Genomic DNA, 22005 nt, shown 5'->3' on the forward strand with positions numbered 1-22005 from the left:
TCATTGCACGTTTTAGTTACAGTTACATTGTTATAAATTGTTACAACATTCGTTTTTCTTCTTACTTCCCCTATCACATCCGAGCTTAAAATTAAACCATATTCCCACTCTTTCACTGTAACTTTCAGATTACTAGTTTTTTTAATCCCCACTAACTGGCCACCTTTTGCTCTTCCTTTTTGTTGACTCTTATCGCTGCTTTAGTTTCCCAATTATAATTCTTATCCAGTTTGTCTAGAAAAAAAGTTTCCTTATCTTTTTCAATCCATGTCTCTAAAATCACAATAATTTCAAATTTCGATAAAAAATCCCACACTTTTTCTATCTTCTTACCGCCTGCTAGATTCCATACTACCCCGTTGATCGATCTTATCTCACATCCTTCGAAAAAATTGCAACTCCTTTGGGCCGTTTTCTTCATTCCACACAAATTCTTTTTCCCCAATGATCCATCTCATATATTTTAGGCTAGCTTGCTCTCCTCTGTCATTGCCATTTTTTACTTGCTCTTCGATCCAGGATTGCACTTCTTTTTCTCTGTTTGTAATGTCATCTTCAATTCTGATCGCCGTGCCTCTCAGTTTAAATTTGTTTTGCATTAGCTTTCTTTTTGTAAACCACGAATCTAATTTGATCAGTGCCCCTCCTGCTATTTGTGTCATATTTCGTATCTCAATTTTCACTCCCGTGTATTCATGAAGCGTTTCCACAATTTCTCTTCTGAGATCTTTTCCTCTTGATCTGAAACCTCTCACTACTATTGAGTTTTTCCTTTTTTGCCTTTCATCCATTTCCCATTTAATTTCGTTTTTAGTTAACAGTTCCGGTTGTCTGGTCATTGATTGGTCATCTATTCTTCCGTTTTCCTCTTGAGTATGGATGCTACTAATTTCTTCGTTCTGTTCGTCCAGTCTATCCAGCGACCTATTTTTATCCTGTAGTTCCCGATTTTTGTTGTAGTGATCTAAATTAAATTCTTCACGTCCCCTTTTTGAATCTTGTATTTTCTTTTCTAGATCAGAGATTTTTTCTGTAAGTTGTTTTAACTCAATCGCACAACCAATTTCTCTTTCTCTCGCTCTGGATGCTGCCGTGAGTGCTGCTACATTTCGTAATTCTCTTTCTTCTTCGTTGTCTTTTGCGACCTGTAGATTTTTAATGTTGTCACTCATTTCAATTAGTTTCGGTTGCATTTTGTTTACCCATAACTCGTCAATTATTTTCCTAAATTTTTCTTCACATCTACACTCTTTTTGTTGAATCACTTTTTCGATTTTTTCTGTATCGTCCGTCATTTGTGTTCCTGTTGTTTCCTCAATCTTTCTGTCTAGAGTTGTTTTTTCTATTTTCTCATTTCCCTCCTTCTTCTCCGTGTTTTTTAGTAACGGCACATTATCCTGAATCTTCTCAGCCCCTTTAATATCACCATTATTATTTCTTTCTTTTAGTGGCGAGTGTGTCACTTTATTAGTTTTCTTTTGACCTTCAGCTCCTAAATTCTTCCCATTTGAATCATCTGAATTTCCCCCCAGAAATTTTAACATTCTTTGCGCACTTTTCTTATTTTTTTCCTTTTCCTTTTCCTCTTTTTTTGGCCTTCCCACTTTTCTCTTTGGAGTCTCCACAATTTGTTTATTATTTTCTGTTATTGTTTTCATTTGACAGCTGTTCCATATCGCTTACTTGACATAGTGATGCCATCTGTAGTACATTATTTTCACTCACATTGGAATTATCACGTCGAATTGAACACCTATATATTAGATGAGTTGCACCTAACCTCAAATTTACGCGTCACTCTTATTTTATCAAATTTTCTCACAGTAAATCCACTCCCCTATTCTGTATTACACTCTAACTACTTCTGAATATTTCCCTAAACAATACACTCCACTTTTTTATCGCGTCTAGGCTTTTAATCTAGATAATAAAACTATTTTCGCAGCTCGAATTTCATACAACTCACACGCATTCCGCCATTTTTCAATTCATTCCGATAATAATTGAATATTAAAAGCATTTTATAGCATGAATTTTTAAAAATACATAATTGATAAAATACATAATTGAATTCTTTGGAAGAATTTTAACAAAATTTTTGAAAATAGTGACATTTTTCGAAGAATTTACTTAAAATTGTATTAAAAATAATTGAAATCTTGTGAATGAATTTTATTAACTTATGAAAGTAATTGAATTCTTGCAATGAATTTTTTCAAATTTTTTTTTTAAATAATTGAAATAATGTAAAGAATCTTATTATTTATGAAAATAATTGAATTCCTGCATCGAATTTTATTACATTTTTTTAAATAATTGAATTCTTTTGAGAACTTTTATTAAAAAAGTAGATTGTGAAAATATTGGAATTTCAACGAAGAATTTCATTATATTCGTGAAATGTAATTAAATTCTTACAAAAAATTTAAGAGAATAATTCCATTTTTCTAGGAATTTACTTTAAATTGTATTATAAATAATTGAAATCCTCAGAAAAATTTTATAATTTATGAAAATAATGAAATTCTTACAACGAATTTTATCAACTTTTTTTTAAATAATTGAATTCCAAGGAAAATTTTATTACTTGTAAAAATAATTGAATTTATGCAACGAATTTTATTACATTTTATTTAAATAATTATATTCTTTTGAAAACTTGTATTAAAAATGTAAATTTTGAAAATTTTTTAATTTCAGCGAAGAATTTCATTATTTGTAAAATGTACCTAATTTAATTCTTGCAAAAAATTTTTGAAGGTAATTTTATTTTTCGAGAAATTTATTTAAAATTGTATTAAAAATAATTGAAATTCTGCATTGAATTTTATTATTTATGAAAATAATTGAATTCTGGCAACGAATTTTATTATAATTTTTGTAAATATGTAATTAAATTTTTTTTTTTTGAAAAATTTTATGGAAATTAAAATTTTTATAAAACATGAAGATATCTTCATGTTTTATAATAATATTCTTATAAGTTATTGAGTTTTAAAAATGTTTGAATTTGTATGTTTTGAAGAATTTTAATTCCTATGGAAAAATAATAATTAAATACATACTTATTTAAAAATTTAGTTATTGATGTTTGTGAATAATTTTACAATTTAAGAAATTCGTAAGTAAATGTAATAGAATGTTTTTTTGAGTATCTAATAATTTATTTAACTAAAAGATTATATATTAAATAATTAATAATTATTTAATAAAAATAATTAATAATTAATTAATAAAAATAATTAATTAAAAAACAAAAGAAGAAAAAAATAATTATAATATTTTATTGTAACATTTTTAAAAAATTTTATTTCTATTTTTTTATTCCGCTCAGATTTGTAATTATTTATTTTTTAATTTACCGCTCTCCCGCGTTATTATTGTTTTTTTTTTTTTTTGAAAAATGTGTTTTTTTAAATGTACATTATACAAAAAGACTATAAAAGAAACAAAAAGATAGTGCTTGAAATTTCCTGGGTTTTCAATTTTTCCCCGGAAAATATACGTGCCTTGTTTTTCGTATGCGATCGAAATCATGTGGTTTTGATATTTCTTGGGTCTTCCTCTGTCCTTAAAAATGATCTCCAGTGTATTTCCGAACGAAACTGACAGTACGTGCAACAAAATTCAATATTTCACTTATTTTCGATCATATTTCATGCATTTTCATTAAATTCAATCAATGGAACGCTACATACATGTATATAGTCTCAACGAGTATTGAATTTCAATTGCCAATTTCATATTTTAATATACTTTTACTAGTAAATTTTTTAAATTTTAATTTTATTGTATTATGGTATGGTTGCAATTTTTTGACACTTTTTGACCCCCCCACCACCCCTTCTAAAATTCAATTATTTTCTACAATTTTTAATCAAAACTTCATCTCTAAATCTATATTTTTTTTTAATAATTTTCCGAAAGTTCTTCAAGAATTCAATTATTAAAATACGAAATTCAATTTTTTTATAATTGCAACTGTAACTGGCCTTTTTTTAAAGTTATTAGGTTTAAAATATTTTCAAAAAATTATAATAAAGAAATTCTTAAAATGTATTTTTTAAAAATATTTTAAAATAATTTTTTAACATTACACAATAAAGGTTTGTTCTCTCTCATTCTCTCTTATTTTCTCTCTTTCTATTATAAGAAATATTGTTGAAATTTCTGTTTCTATATTTACCCCGAATTTCCAGTTTTTATAGAGGTAAATAGAAACAGTCTTCTATTTTTAATTAAAGTTTTCAAAATGAAAAAATCAAAGTTGATTTTTGCTGTAGTATTAATAAGAGAGGAAATTAAAAATGTCCTGGAAAACCGGGAAATGTAAGGGAATTTTTTTCATCGTGACTTGAAATACTATTGAATAATATTTTTAATGCCCACAATTAGTTTTACAAATTTTTAGTAAAAAATTAATAGTAATAATTAATATTGCCTTTCCAATTTGCAATTCTATTCTATTTTGATAAATAATATGAACCACAGACATATAATCAAATAGAAAAAGATTGACCACTTCAAATTCTGAAAGATCAAAAGAAAAGCAGAAATATTGGCATTGAAAAAATTCGTTTCGTAAAATAAGTCAATTTATTTTTAAAATACATAATTCAGGGCTCGAACTAGGTCCGTAAATCCCGTAAAGGTCCGTAAAGTCCGTAATTTGATTGAAAAAGGACGAAAAGTTTGTAAATTGTACGACATAATTTGGAGAATTTTAGAGAAATTACAAATGATTGTAGAAATTCCATTATTTTCAAAAGTAATAAAATTCTTCTCAGAAATTCAATTATGTTCAAAATTTTTTTTTTAATTTTTGTCACAATTTCAATTATTTTTATAAATAAATAAAATTCTTCTTCAAAATTCTATTATTTTCAAAAATTTTAATAAAATTCTTTGCAAAATTGCAATTATTTTCCAAAATGTTCCTCATTTTAATGTTTTTCAATATATCTACTATTTTAATAAAAAATTTTCCAAAGGAATCTAATTATTTAAAAAAAATTTAATTATTTTTTAAAAAATAATAAACATTTCACAGGAATTCAATTATTTACAAATTTTTTATATAAATTTCTTCGCAATAATTCAATTATTTTCAATAAATAGGGGAATGTAGTCAAGGTTGGTCTACTGTCTAGGTAGGCCATCGCGATTTTTTGGACAAGTTCACTAGCGCCACCAACGCGCATGCTTGTCGAAGCTTGTCTTAGTGTAACCTAACTTTTTGTTCAATTACATTTTCGGAAAATCGAAAATTGTGTTTTCTGTGACGTCGGTACAAAAAAAGCTCAAAAAAAGTTTTGTGCATAATGTGAAAAACCATTAATAAAAGATAAAAAACAAATTGAATCGTCAAGGCAAGTATGCAGAAAATTTGTGGGACTCATGGTTGAAAGAAAAACAAAGTAAAAAATCGAATCCCGAAACTTATTTCTTTATGGTTACAACAATTCGGTAATGTTACTTACTGTCAAGGTCGGCCACTATGTGTTTAAAATGGGCAAAGATGAGGACGAGCTACTTCATTTGCAAAAACTGCAATTCTGTATAACTCATAATATAATTGATCATCTTATTAATATTTTTATTTAATTTTATTAATATTTTAGTGCAAAATTTTTTTTTATTTATATTTATTTGTTTATATTGTTTATTGTTATTATTTTGTTATTTCATTAAGTTACAAACTGTAAACAATAAAGAATCAATTTTCCGTAACTCCAAACATGTTATTTTATTTTTAACGATTAATGCCCTTTGAATTTTAAACATGGCCGACCTTGACTGTAATGGCCAACCTCGACTACAAAATTTTTTTTTTTTAAATCTTTATAACTTTTTCATTTTAAAACCAATCAATTTACTTTGTACAGAAAAGATGTTGCTATTAAACAGGACTTTCCAACCATATACTTCAATTGTCCAAATTCATTTTTAAAAAAAAGTTATAAACAAAAGTCAAAAAGGTGGCCGACCTAGACTATGTTCCCCTACAATTTTTATTAAATTCCTCAAAAGAAATAAATTATTTTCAAAAATTTTATTAAAATTCTTTGCGAGAATGCAATTATATTTCCATAAAAATAATAAAACTCATCAAAGAATTTCAATTATTTTTAATACAATTTTAATCGAATTCTTCGAAAAATGTAATTATTCTTAAAAATTTTATTAAAATTCGTCATCAATTTAAAAATTTGTAGGTAAAATTCTTTATGTGAATTCAATTTTAAGAAACATTCAATAATTCAATAAATTATTTATTTCAAGTGTTTTTTTCTTGAAAGAAAAAAATTAATTTCACTTTCTTTTCTGGAAAAAAATAATCTAAAATCCACTTTTTACCATTTTGGTACTAACTACAGGGCTCGAACTAGGTCCGTAAATCCCGTAAAGGTTTGTAAAATTAATTTTTTTTTAAAAGAACCGTAAAATCCGTAATTTGATAGAAAAAGGACGAAAATTTCGTAAATTGTACGATATAATTTGGATAAATTTAGAGAAATTACAAATGTTTGCAGAAATTCAATTATTTTCAAAAGTAATAAAATTCTTCGCAGAAATTCAATTATGTTCAAAATTTTTTTAAAAATTCTCGTCATAATTTCAAATGTTTTTAGAAATAATAAAATTATTTTACAAAATTCAATTATTTTCAAAAATTTCAATAAAATTCTTGTCAAAATTTCAATTATTTTCAAAGATTTTCCTTAAGTCAATGATTTTTTAATATTTACTATTTTAATAAAATTTTTCAAAAGAATTCTATTTTTTAAAAAAATTTGTTAATAAAATTCAACGCAAACATTTAATTATTTACGTAAAATAATAAAAATTTCACAGGAATTCAATTATTTGCAAATTTTTTTATAAATTTCTTCGCAATCATTCAATTATTTTCATAAATAATAACATTTTTACAGGGATTCAATTATTTTCGTAAATAATAAAATTCTTTATAGGAATTCAATTATTTACATAAATAATAAAACTCAATGCTGAATTTCAATTATTTTTAATACAATTTTAATGGAATTTCTTAAAAAGTGTAATTTTATTAAGGGGCCGTTCATAAACTACGTCACACAATTTTGCATAATTTTTCCACCCCCCCCCCCTACCCACGTCACAAATTTTACATTCTTTAGCGCCATTTTTTCTACAGAACGTCACAAAAAATGAATTCCACCCCCCCTCTAAGGCGTGACGTAGTTTATGGACGGCCCCTTAAAATTCGTCGAAAGAATTTAATTATTTAAAAATTTGTTGATAAAATTCTTTACGAGAATTCAATTATTCAATAAGTTATTTTTTTTATTTCAATAATTAAATTCCAGTAGAATTTTTTAATAAAAATTAATTTAAAAATTAGCTTCACTTAAAATTTTAGATTATAATTGAACATTAAAAGGATTATAGCGTGAATGTTTTAGAAATAATTGAATTTTAAAAAGGTTTCAAATTAAAATGTTTGAAAATTTTTATTTGTTCCTACTTTTAACTATCAATTCTGTAGAAAAATTAATTTTTTAGAAAAAGTTTATTTCAATTTTACTTGAAATTATTTTTTTAAAGTTTTTATTTTCTAATATATTTAATTGAAGAATTTCCGAATAATTCAAGTTTTGTAAAATTGAATTGTAAACAAATGAATTTGAAAACTCTCTAAGATTTTTTTTTTGAAAATTTTTAAAATTAATTGAATTAAAGAAGAATTTTAGTTAAAAATTCTAGAAAATAATGATTGAATTAAAATGATGAAAATAATTTTGGAAAAATTACAGTAAAAATATTCCTATTATATAAAATAATGATCTTATCACTCGGTTATCTTCAATTTATTATAAAGAATAAAGAAACCGATTACTCCGAGTCGAAGGCTCGGAGTAATCAATTTCTACATGTTTTATAATAAATATTCTTATAAGTTGGTAAATTTCAAAAAAGGTTTGAATTTGAAATTTTTGAAAATCTTGATTCTTGTGGGAAAATAATAATGATTAAATATTTGTTTAGAAAAGAAGTTATTGATGTTTTCGAATAATTTTACAACCGTTTTTAACGAATAGAAATTTTGTAATTATTTTTTCGCAAAATAAATTTAAAATTTCTTAAACAAATGGATTTGAAAATTGTCAATGAAGTTACAGAATTTTAGTTAAAAATTCTTGAAAATAATAATTGAATTGAAATAATGAAAATAATTTTGAAGAAGTACAATATTCTTATAATTTATATAAAATAATGATTTTATCTTTCGGACATCTTTAATGTTATAAGACATGAAATTTAATTTACAGTTTTAAGTATAAAATGTTCTTTTATTTGACTCGGACTGGTTAAATTTTTGTTCATAAATGGCCCGTAATTTTTTATTTTTGGTCCGTAAAGTCCGTATTTTTAAATACTGTCACTGGTTCGAGCCCTGCACACTAAAAAAAATTCTTACTTTTAGCCTATTTTTGAGGCTGAATTTAAGGTATAAACGGAGTCAGACTTTTTTTTTCCTGCGTGATAATTTTTTTAAAAATATTAATTTTATATTCATAATTTATAACGTTGGTAAAGTTTACAATGATTTAGAAGAAAAAATAATTTTCTATTCAAACTTTTGTCTTAATAAAACTTTTACAATGTTTCTTGAACATTTATGTTTCTTGAAAAAGTTAAAAAAGAAAATTTCGTAAACGTAATATATTGTTTTCTGAGTGGTTATTACTAATAATGGTAGTTATAATCATTGGTACTTTTATTCTCTGGTTATTACTATTAATGATGAATAGTTAGTAGTAGAATAATACTAAGTTTACTTTTATGGACCACTTTTAAAAAAAAAATTGTCTGCAATTGTTTTCGTCCGTAGATTAAACATTTGATTTATGAAAGTGAAATAAGACAGTGAAATATTGTGCTTGTCTATCAAGAATGAGATGGAACGGTTACTTATACGAATGTAGTCGAATAAATATTATTATAGATTGTCTTTAACGAGAAAACTCGAACCATTCATCACATTGAACACATATGGCTTTCAAGTACTTCTTACAAATGTTAGCCAAGTATCCACAAAGAATATAAAAGTTAACGATTTCAAAAGAGTCTATAGCCGATCAATAGTGCTACAGAGTTTTATCTTTTGTGAAAAAAGCATTATTATGACTCGACTATATCATGTAAAAAATTTCCAACAACAGATTTCATTATCATATCTTTTGTCAAACTAAGTTTTTGCTAAAATCAAAATTAGTAAAAACTTTTTTTTTATTTTTCAGTTTTTCTTAATTTCTCCTTTTTTTTATTCTCTCGGTTTTCTCTGCGTCCGTTTCTTTAAATTATATATTTCAATTATTTGAAGAAGGAGGGAAAGGAAACAAAATTGCAATTATTTGAAGAAGGAGGGAAAGGAAACAAAATTTCAATTATTTGACGAAGAAAGAAAAATAAAAATTGCTTGGAAGAATAATTTCAATTATTTGAAGAAAGAAGGAAGAGGAAGGAAAGAAAAATAAAAATCGCTTGGAAGAAATTATTGGCGCACACTACAGCAATTGAGGGGCTGGATGCTATAATGTGTTACGCGCCATTCACTTAACATGGCGCGTAACACATTATAGCATCCAGCCCCTCAATTGAAGAGAATTATTTTCAAAAGTTTCTTCTTTGTGCGACAATTTGAAACACTTAGCGACTATACTTTATTCAGTATTCTTCAAAAAGCTTTTCTTATACATATATAGATATAATTCTAAAAGTTGGAAATACAATTTGAGAGAAAGAAAATTCAATTTTAATGCTGGAAGATGTTACTGTCAATAAAATCGGTTCCCTTTATCTTTATAGAGGAAAAAAAAAGGAAAGGCCAATTATTTTCTGGCGAAGAAAAAAAAATGCTTTTTGTCGAATCGGAAACAATGATTATAGGACAATTAGGAAATGGCGCTTGTTGATTGGTTTCAACAGGTACAAAAGTGGGAGAAAACAGTTTCATCTTTTAGAGACAAAATCCAGTTTACTTTTGTCAATAAGTTTTCGTTTGTTTTATTGTTTTATTCATTGATTCATATATAAACAAGTGGAGAAAATATTGTTGCATCTTTCTATTTGTATTTCAAATTTTTTTTTAGATTTGTTTTTTTTTTGTATTACTTTTGAGTTGTAATTATTTTCTATTTATTTTATTGGATATTTTTCTTCGTAGTTTTCGTTAGTTTCTAGTAGTTTTTGTATTTTTAGAATTTTTCTTATCAGTTTTGGTTGTTTTTAGTATTTTTTTGAAATTTCCAGTATAGTTTAATTTTTTTAGTTTTAATTTTTAGAATTTTTCTTTGCAGTTTTAATTATTTACTAGCAACAATTCTAACTTTTTAGGATACAATTAGCAATTTTAAAAGTAATAGAATTTAAAAATTTGTAATTCAAATTTTTCTTGAAAACACTAAAAATGAGAATGTAAAAATTAAATTTTGGAAAAATTATAAATAATTGCAGAAATTTAATTATTTTCAATAGTGATAAAATTCTTCTCGTAAAATTCAATTATCTTTCAAATTTACAAAAAAAATTCTCGTCAAAATTCCAATTATCTTTATAAATAACAAAATTCTTTCCCGAAAGTTCAATTATTTTCGAATCAATTTCAAAATTGCCAAAAATAGTACGCAAACATTTAATTATTTTCATAAATAATAAAAATACAATTTTAATTAAATTTTTTTGAAATAATTTAATTATTTTGAAATGAATTTTTTTGAATTTTAATAAAATTTTTTCTAAGAATTCAATTATTTACACAAATAATTTTTCGAAAGAATTCAATTATTAAAGATAAATAAGAAAATAACTCCCGAAAATTCAATTATTTTGAGGTATTTTAATAAAATTCTTTTCAAAATTCAATTATTTTCATAAATAACAATATTCATCGCAATAATTCATTTATTTTTTAAAGTAATAAATTTCATCTTGGAAATTCCATTATTTCAAGAAATTCTAATTAATCGTTCGCAAGAATTCAATTATTTTCATGAATAATAAAATGCTTTTTAGTAATTCAATTATCATTATTTTTTGTAAAATTTAATTATCTTTAAAAACTTTTCGCATTATTCATTGATTTTCAATATCTACTATTTTTCATAAAATTTCCAAACAGAATTCAATTATTTAAGAAATGGTTTGTAAAAATTTTCGTAAGAATTCAATTCTTTTCATGAATAATAAAAATTTTCATCAATTTGATTATTTAAATTAGAATTTGCATAAAATGAATTCAATTTATTAGCATGATAAGAAAAATGTAAATATTTTTGATGAAAATTAGGGGAAAGTCAGGAAAATAAAAAATATGGAATACAATTTTTGTCAATTTTGTGAAGTTAATAAAACGAGTTTTTTTCGTTTTTTTCTGACATTAAAAAAATGACAATAACCCACAAAAATTAATTTTCAAATCAAACAAATGAATGCAGAGAATTTGCTAATGGAAAAGAAACTTACGATTATTATAAAGTAAATTGTATTTTTTAGGATTTCGTTTAGTAGTTTTAGTACTTGTTGAAAATATTTTGAATACTTATTTCCAGTAGTTTTTAGAATTTATATTAGCAGTTTTTGTAGTTTTTAGAATTTTTTTTTTTTTTGGTATTTCTAGTAGTTTAAATACTTTTACAAATTTTTAGTAGTCTTGGTTGTTTTTGTATTTTTAAAAAAATGTTCATAGCAGTTTTGGTTGTTTTTAGTATTTTTTAAAATTTCTTATAATTACCTACATATATGCTTTTTGAACTTTTCAAAAACTTTTTTGTTTGATTTAGTAATTTTTAAAATTTCTAGTAGTTTAAATACTTTTTTAGAATTTTCCTAACAGTTTTTGGTTGTTTTTACTATTTTTTAAAATTTATAGTAATTTAAATACCTTTTAGAATTGTAACTAATTAGTTTTGATTGTTTTTACTATTTTTTAAAATTTATAGTAGTTTAAATACTTTTTAAATTTTTTTAAAAAACTTTTTTTGTATTTTTAGTATGTTTAGTATAGTTTTAGTATTTTTTAGAATTTTTCTTAGTATAGTTTTACTATTTTTTGCAACACCAAAGTCAGAGACCCATTACGATAACCATTTTTAATCTAATAATTCCAAAAAAAATACAAAAAAAAATTTTTTAAATTGAAAAAATTTAAGAAAAATAAAAATTGAAAAAAAAAATGAAAAAGAAAATGACAATCGATTGTATCGATGCCACATTAACAAGTACAAAAGCTTCCCCAATAAAAAAAAAGAACAACAATAATTTTCAATTACAATTGACGTGAAAAATCTAATTAATTAAAAATTTAATTTGCAAAATAAGAGTTTAATTAACATCTAATTAAAATTGTCCGTACCTTGGAGTTTCAAATATTATAGCGCTAGCACTTTTACTAAAAGGTAGTTTTAATTGATTGCTGCTGCAGTTTGTTGCAACTAGACATATTCCCCTCCACTCTCGCCTGAATTTTTTTTCTTTTACTTATTAATAAAAGCTCTTTTTCTTTTCTTCATTTCCCCTTCCTACTTATTAATAAGCATATTGAGAGTTTTGTAAAAGGGAAAAAAGAAAAATTAAAGCACCGAAACGAAAAATCTCTCTCTCTCTCTCTCTCTCTTTCTTTGAAAGAGAAATGACGGAAGGAATATGGTAAAAAGATAATGCACACGAAAGTCACTGAGATTGAGATAAAAGAGATGGGATGAGGGAGAGTTTGAAGAAAAACGAATGACGTTTGTCAAACGGCATTGTATGTGAATTTTCAACGCGCTCTACTTAGCGCTTGAGGAGACGAATTTTCAAGTTGGGAAAATCGTTTTCCTCCAGCATATGTCGAACAAAAAAGAAGAGAAGAGAAAAAAAAAAGTTTAAAACCGACTTGATGAGCTGTTCGTTTTAGAAAATCACACTTAACAAAATTAACTTAGACAAACAAGTATTTTTTAAATTCTTGTCAAAAGGGAATTTTTCTCCTGACTTAAACATTTATTATTTTTTTTTTTTTTTTGTTATTTTTGTCTTCTTGCTACTTCTACTTTTTTTCTTTTTGGAAGAAAATTCAGTTAATCTTAAATCACTTTATTTTATTCCCCCCCTCGTCGCAATTAATCTTACAAGTCAGTTCAATTTACTTAAATGCAATTGCAATTCATAAATTTGTTTTAATGAACGAACTAAGAATTTAACTGAGTGCACTTCATTTAGCCATTAATTTTCATGATTTACGTATAACTCTTCCTCTCTCGCTCTCTTTCTCTCTAAGCCTAAATAAAATGCGAAAGTATAAAGTTTAAATAAAGGAAAAATATCAAATGTGTTTTTGTAATTTTTTAAAAATGTTTATTACACGCAACTATAATTTTCCAGTTACTTATGAATTTAAAAACAATTTTCAAAAATTCATTCGAGTTAAAAATAGAAAAAAAAATATAAAATAACTGAAAATACAAATATGTTTTTTCCAATTTTAAAATTAAGTTACAAAATTTAAAATAAAAGTAGCACCTTCGAGTTTACAATAAAATTTCAATTTCTATTCCATTTTCACATTCATTTTTACTTTTATTTTCACATTTATTTTCACATTCATTTTTATTTTTACATTTATTATTTTTTATTTTTACATTTATTTTTACTTTCATTTTTACTTTCATTTAGTTGAGTCTTTCCATTTTCACTTGTAGTGGCACAAAAATTACGTCCCCTGTATGACTGAAGGATTAAAAGTTATGATTGTTTAAACAAAAAAAAAAAACACCAATTTTTTTGGTTTTTATTTCATTAAAACAAATTGTTTTTTGTTTGTTTACATATCGATCTTATTTTGATATAGTTGCAATGAATGTTGAGGATAAAAATTGTTTAACATTATTTAACAATGTTATAAACAATATTATAAACAAATTAAGAATTGACAATAATTGAAGGTGAAAAATAGTGTCTTCGTCCACCGACTTTTTTACTGTTCTCTTAATGAATCTTTAAGATGGAAATTATTGACCATAATTATTTAACAATTTTATATTGTTATAAACAAATTTCAAATTAACAACAAGTAAATATGTAAAAATTTCGTTTTTTCCTTTACTATTTTTTTTTTCTATAAGATTAATAAATCTTGAAACTTTGAGTTACCTACTTTTTTTCGCAATAAATTTATAATCAATTGTTGTAAACAAATTATATTTTAACAACAATTGAATATAAAAAAATAACTTTTTCTTTTAATATAATTTTTTCTATGTCATTTCTATGTGAGAGTTATGTCAATACCAGCACTTTACCTTCAGTTATTGTAAATAAATAATTTGTTAACAAGAATTGTTTCTAACTTTTTTAAAAATATTTAGAATTAAATTTACGTTTCAGGATATAGAAACGGACTTTTCTAGGACCCCATAGAAAAAAAGAAAATTAAAAGAAAAAACTGTTTTTTTTTTTATATTGAATTTTTGTTAAAATGTAATTTGTTTACAACAATTGTATATAACTTAATTGAAAAATATTAGTAGTTAGATTCGTTGTTATTTTGATAGTTGCAATGAACGTTGAGGATAAAAATTGTTTAACATTATTATTTAACAATGTTATAAACAATTTTATTAACAAATTTACCAACATATATTTTTCAATTAACTTGTATACAATTATTAAAACAAATTACATTTTAACAACAATTGAATATAAAAAAAAAAAAAAACAGGTTTTTCTTTTAATATCCTTTTTTTTATAGGGTTCATTATATATCTTGAAACTTTAATTTAATTCTAAATATTTTTCAGAAAGTTATAAATAATTCTTGTAACTGGTACTGGCATTACTCTTACATAAAAATGTATATAAAAAGTATATTAAAAGAAAAAGTTATTTTTTTTATATTCAATTGTTGTTAAAATATAATTTGTTTACAACAATTGATTATAACTTTATTGCAAAAAAAAGCAGATAAATCAAAGTTTCAAGATTCATTAATCCTATAGAAAAAAATAGTAAAGGAAAAAACGAAATTTTTTCATATTTACTTGTTAATTTGAAATTTGTTTTTAACAGTTGTTTATAAAGTTGTTAAGGGGACCCGCACCCGAAATTTCAACTATAACAGAATATAATTGAAAAAAGTTTGTATGTTTTTTTTTGACACTATTTTGATTCAGAAATAAGATGATAAAATCAAAAAAAAAATTTCATGATTTTTTCGGAAATTAAAAAATTTAAAAAAAAATTTTTTTTTTGTAACTTTTGACAAAATTAAAATTTCATAAAATCGATGCCCTTAATTATAAAATGGAGTGTAAGAAACTTATTAAAATAAAAACCATGAAAAAATAATAAAATTTGTGAAAGAAGAAGCATTTTTTATAAGTTTATGGTATAACATTTCAATGTTATACCATAAATTTACAAAAAATTAAAATTAAAATTTCACAAAATCAATGCCCTTAATTATAAAATGGAGTGTAAGAAACTCATTAAAACAAAAACCATGAAAAAATAATAAAATTTGTGAAAGAAGAAGCATTTTTTTGTAAATTTATGGTTTATAATGTTATACCATAAACTTATAAAAAATGCTTCTTCTTTCACAAATTTTATTATTTTTTCATGGTTTTTGTTTTAATGAGTTTCTTACACTCCATTTTATAATTAAGGGCATGGATTTTGTAAAATTTTAATTTTGTCAAAAGTTACAAAAAAAATTTTTTTTTTTAATTTTTTAATTTCCGAAAAAATCATGAAAAATTTTTTTGTTTTTTTCACCTTATTTCTGAATCAAAATAGTATCAGGAAAAAAATATAAAAAGGAGGAGTTCAGTCAAATAACTCGATCTTCGCTCGGCTTAAACGCTGAAAAGCCAGTCAATGGTATCAAATATAGGAAAAAATAAAAACTCAAAATTTCGATATTTTAAAAACGCTATCTTAAAGGAAATGAAAAAGCACAACTTTTTTTATACTGTCATTTTTTTATAGAACGATTATTTTTTACAATAAAAAATAAAAACTGAAAAATTTTTATTCTGAAATTTAATTAAATTTTAAAACATTAATCGTATTATTTAGTACAAATTTAAATGGATTTGATTGCAATTTAATAAGTATACTCATTTAGCTCTCCTAAAACTGACAAAGTCTTTAAAAGTTTAAAAATTATTCATTGTTTATAATTTTTTTTATTATAAATGAAGCTTTGTTACTTTCAATGAGAAAAAGTATGCAGGGAAGTTTTGAGTTCAGCAAAGTTGCATGTTGCAGTGAGAAAGTTGTTCCTTACTATTTAAGGAAATTTTTTTGGAAAATTTCAAATAAATTCGTTAAAAAACAAAAAAGTTATATAATTTTTAAAGAAGTGCGCGCTGCGCGTAGACTTTAACGTAACCTGTAAAACCGTGAAAATTGTCTCTTTTCAGAATTCTATAAATCACATTTTATGCAGTTAATTCATTTCAATGCTTTTTTTATTTTAATAATAATAATTTTATTTATTTACAAACATTAGAACATTAAAAAAATTTTTTTTTTGTTTAACTGTATTTATATTTTTCAGCAATTTTTATTTTTACAGTTCTTTCATTTCACACAATATTTAATACTGATAAAACTTGTACTCTTTTAAAATATACATTATTTATTTACATAATATTTTTTCCTATTGGGTCAGTCCATTATATTTCACCTGAAGCCGTTGCGGCCTATTTTTAAAAAAATCTCATAATTTGTAAAAATGATGTTGAATATCCATAGAATTCAATTTTGAGAATTATTTTATAAAATTTTTTGAATTTATCTTAGAATTTTAATTTTTAAATTGAGTTGGACAGAAAAAAGGTTAGATTGACAGTTATGTAAATTTAATAAAAAAGCATGGAAATAATTTAGATAATAGAAATTTCTTGAATGATATTTGTTAAAAATGAGCTAATTTACTTGTATAAATAGATTATTATGTAAACATACTCAAAATAATAGATAAAAATTGATTTTAAAAACATAACTATGAAATGTCAAAAGTCACAACATTTTAATTACATTTTTCTAAAAAGTTTATAAATATAAAAAAATTTATTTCTATTTAATGTAAAGTATTTTCAATGTACTTTCATAATATGTGCTAACATTTTAATGTTATAATATATAGAAATATGAAAAATTTTACCTTTAATATTGAGTGTTTCATGATTTTCAGTGATATTAATCACTTATTTCTTCTCAGGTGCAAGACTAAAAAATCCAATTTTTGTCTTAATATTTAAGTTTGACCTTCTTTTCCATTCTATTAAATTTTTGTGATGGAGAACGAGCTACTTTGTAGTTTTATTCATGTTTAAAAAATCTGCTTCCAAAAGCGAGTTTGTTGGTTAAAATGCAGGTAATTTTATAACACTGAAGTTGGCTATCTCAATAGTCATGCAAAAATCTACTTGCATTTTAACCAACAAATATTTAATATAAACTGAAAAGTAGCTCGTTCTCCATCATCAAAATTTAATAGAATGGAAAAGAAGTTCAAACTTAAAATTTGAAATTAGCTCTCATTTTTAACAAATATCAATCAAGAAATTTGTATTATCTAAATTATTCCCATGCTTTTTTATTACATTTTCATAACTGTCAATATAACCTTTTTTCTGTCCAACTCAATTTAAAAATTTTTCTTAATTTGTTTATAACAAATTGTATAAAAAAAATTTTTTAAACAGAAGTTTTAACGTCAAAATTTATTATTAGACCCCATGCCAGGATCCGAATTGTTACTTTTTTTATATCTGCGTTCCTGTGCCCATGGGTTAATGAAATAAAAACCAAAAAATTTGGTGCTTTTTTTTGTTTAAACAATCATAACTTTTAATCCTTAAGTCAGAAGTTAAATTTTATTACAGATTCTGAAAGAGGACGATAAAAATACATAAATACTACTTTGTAAATGGTAACTGTAAATGTGAAGAGAAAAAAACGGTCGTTTAGGACTAAATGAGTTTAAAAAACTCCTCATATTGTAGAATCGGTCAATGATGCGATGAAATTTTAATTTACAGAAAAATTAGGTCGTTGTACGATTCTCATTTTGTCTTATTTGTTATTTCTAAAAAAGAAGAAGAAGAAGAAGAAGAACTCCAGTGTGCTTGGTATTAAGTAAAAAATAAAAGAAAAAGAAAAAGAGGGGAAAAATAAACATCAACTCGAATGATGCTGGCTACTATAGCACACATAACGCGATAGAAGGACTAGCGTGGAAGTATCGAGCTGATGGGGGTAGGTTGGGGTAGGTTAGAATCGAGAAAAGAATGGAAAGGGGATGAGGTATATAACGGGATAGAGGACAGCGCGTGTAATGGAAAAGGAGTGAAAATGCGGTAAAAGAAGAAAACGCGCTAGAGTCGAAGGGGGGTGTTTTGAAGCAGCTCGAGTAGAATGGCACGCCGTGTGCGCTACCAGTGGAGCCACTAGACCACACTAGTATGGCAACGGTTACATTATACAATATATATATATATATACAAAAGGGAGCAAACTGATCAGGCAGTTCCGGTCTGCGCGATATACTATATGCCGGTTGCGTCCGATCACAAACGACAATCTGTCAAAGGGTATAGTGTAGAGTAATGCAGTCACTCAGTGCCAGTAAGACGTTCGCAATCGCCACGTCAGTTACTTTTTGCCCATATTTATTATTATCTCGTTCGTTTTACGTTGCCGTCGCCGTCGCAGTCGTCAATTACTTCCGATTCTACCGACATTTCACGATGTCAGCGAAAATTGTAAATTCGGTTGTTTTTTATTTTTACTATTCTTTTTAATATGAATAAAAACGATAAAAACGGTTGCTTGAAAAGTGCTGAGATTTTCTCCATTTTTTTCTTGTTTTTCCTCCTGTTTTATGACTGTTGGTGATAACAATTTTTTGTTTTTTTTTTGAAAAAAGTGCTTTCCTGAATGGAAAAGTTTTTTTATTTCTTATTTGATAATAATTCAAATTGTTAATATAAAAAATAACTGTTAATAATAATTAAAATTGCATTTTAATTATTTTAATAGAATATAATTTAATTATTTTTAATAATTAATAATTAAAATTGCATTTTAATTATTTTAATAGAATATAATTTAATTATTTTTTAATAATTATTAATTAAAATTGCAATTTAATTATCGAGGGGAAAAGTTGGTTAAAATTATATTTAAAAAGGAGGAGGGGGGGGGGATTTCGAAACATCGAGGAATGATTAAACAAAGGAGTTGGATAAATAAAATAAATATAATTAATAATAATTAATGAATATTAAAATTAATATTAAAAATTGTTTGAATAAAATAGACAAATTAATTAAAAAGTTATATTAGAAAATAAAAAACGAAAGTAAATAAAATAAATAACAATAAATAAATATTGAAACTTGATTTCATACAATAAAGTCCACTAATAAAGTTCACTGCTGGAACTGATTTTGTAAATAAATAAATATCGAAAGAAAAATTGAGACTCGATTAGATGTGATTGAAAGAAAATGAAAAATTTGTATTTTATAATCTATATATGAATGAAATTAATTATTAAATTTTATTAAAATTTTTTTTCTTCCAAAAGAGACATTTTATAGGTACAATAATATTAAATTTTATAACTAATTTTCTTCTTTTTCTTCGTCTACTCCTTCGTTTATGTAAAAATATATTTGAAGTTTTGTAAATAGCTTCACATTTTTTATTAAACTTGAAAGTATTGAGTTTTACAATTTTTTTTTCAAAGTATAACAGAATCTTTAAAACTTGATAAATTCTTTTAATTAAATTTCTACTATATATCTGACTTTGTTCCAATTTAAAAGAAAAATTATTAAAATTTCATCGTGTTCTTTATTTAATTTTACATTGTTATTAATTTTCGAAAAAAATTTTTTTTATTAATTTCTAATTTTCTTTTTTTTTTGTTTTTGAAGTGAAAAAATTATAAAAAAAAAACTTTTTTAATTTGTCAATATATTAAATGCTTTTAGTAGAAATGTTTAAATTTTTCGAAGTTTGTATAATTTTATGAAAAATACATTATCGAGTGTTATAGAGAAAAAATTAAAGTGATGATGATAATAATAGTTAAAAATAGATTCCTTTTTTTTCTGCAAAATCCTCACGGTAATCATTATAAATATCGTCTTTGAACGTCGTTATAAAAGTTGCAACACGCAGTTATAAACTTTAAAAGACAACACTTATGGAACAAAACGTAGGAACTAATTTTTATAATGATTATAACATCAACTTACTTATTTTTCCAAGAAGTACAAAACAATTGAACTATTGAGGAATGAGAACTATATAATAGAGAAGAAAAAAGACTCAGAGGATAATAATAAAAAATTGACAATTTTAAACAACGGAAAGAAAAATTAAAAAAAAAACTTTCTAGAAGAGAAGAGAAATCAAAAATTAAAAAGAAACTTTTCTTTTTAATTTCAAAGAAACAGAAAATTAAAAATTCGTATTGAAAAATTAAAAACTTTGAACAAAAATATAAAAATTGAAAAATAAAATTAAAAATATTAGAACCGCAGCATAATAATTAAAAGAAAATTGAAACAAAATTTTAAAAAATAAAATTGAACCAAAAATGGAAAATTGACTGGAAAATTTTTATTGTATAAATTGCGAATATTTAGACTAAAGAAAATGACTTCAACTGGAAAAAAAGTATTTGTATTTACTTGTCTCACTTGTCTCGAATTTCAGTTTAAAAGTGATGAATAATTGAAGGCAAAAGTCAGTGGATTATCTTTAATACTTTCACACCCCGTGAAACTAAAACCTAGCATTCATTTTCAAAGCCTCTTATTTTCCAACGCATGACGAATTTGACACCGAAAAATAATTCTCGAAAATAGTTGTTCACTTTATTTCGTTTTGATTCTTTTTTTAAAAGTTTGTCTATTCCAGAAAACATTCGTATATAAAAATAAATCAAGAGAGAAAAGTATAGAATATTTTTTTTATATTAAAAAAAATTTGACTAGAAAATTGTTGTCTGAGAAAATAAAAATGGTGAAATAAAACGAATTAATAATAAATAAATATACAAATAAAATATAAATAAATATACGAATAAAAAACTATACAAATAAAACAACATACAAATAAATAAATATACAATTAAGAAATATGCAAATAAAGAAATGTACAAATAAATAAATATACAAATAAATATACAAATAAAAAATATGCAAATAAATAAATATACGAATAAATAAATATACAAACAAATAAATATATAATTAAAAAAATATACAAATAAAAAAAGTACAAATAAATAAATATATAAACAAATAAGTATATTAATAAATAACTATATATGTAAATTATTATTATTATTATTAATATTATTATTTTTTAAATTTATTTTATTATTATTAATATTATTATTATTATTATTATTATTATTTTATTGCAAATTGTTTTCTAATTTTCAAAATTTCATAAGAAAATTTGTATTATATTAAAAATATTATTATATATAATAATAATAATAAAAAAATACAATATGTATGTTACTGGAAGTCTATCGATCCTGAAAATTACAGCTTTTTCTATCCCTTTCTCTAGGCTTCCGTGTTTTAATAAAATGAGAAAGAGTTGGAAGTCAGTGCTATATGAAATATTCCAATAGGATATGATTAATAATTTGATAAAAATCACTGAGAAAATAATTTGTCAAAATTTAATGGAAAAATTTTTTATCTTAATTTTTTTGCATGATTTTTTTTTCTTTGAATCTCTTTCTCTCTCTCTCTCTCTTTCTCTCTTCAATAAGTCTTTTTTATAATAAATTTCTCCTTTTTCTATTTTTTAAATGTAAAATATTTTTCTATGTGAAATAAGCCTTTACTTGCTTTTGCATAAGTTATAACTGGTGTCATAACCTATTGATCGCGTAAGGTGTTTGTCTAGTAAACGTTTGCATAAATCACTTATTATTGT

General features: G+C 23.8%; 1 protein-coding gene across 4 annotated transcripts in view; it reads left to right on the forward strand.

The window, feature by feature from the left end:
• Positions 1 to 22005, forward strand: part of LOC122497891 (potassium voltage-gated channel protein Shaker) — a 369957-nt gene that overhangs the window by 178195 nt on the left and 169757 nt on the right. The gene's annotated exons all lie outside the window — the stretch shown is intronic.

The sequence above is a fragment of the Leptopilina heterotoma genome, unplaced genomic scaffold, assembly GCF_015476425.1.
Source record: "Leptopilina heterotoma isolate Lh14 unplaced genomic scaffold, ASM1547642v1 Lhet_14, whole genome shotgun sequence".
Lineage (NCBI taxonomy): Eukaryota > Metazoa > Arthropoda > Insecta > Hymenoptera > Figitidae > Leptopilina > Leptopilina heterotoma.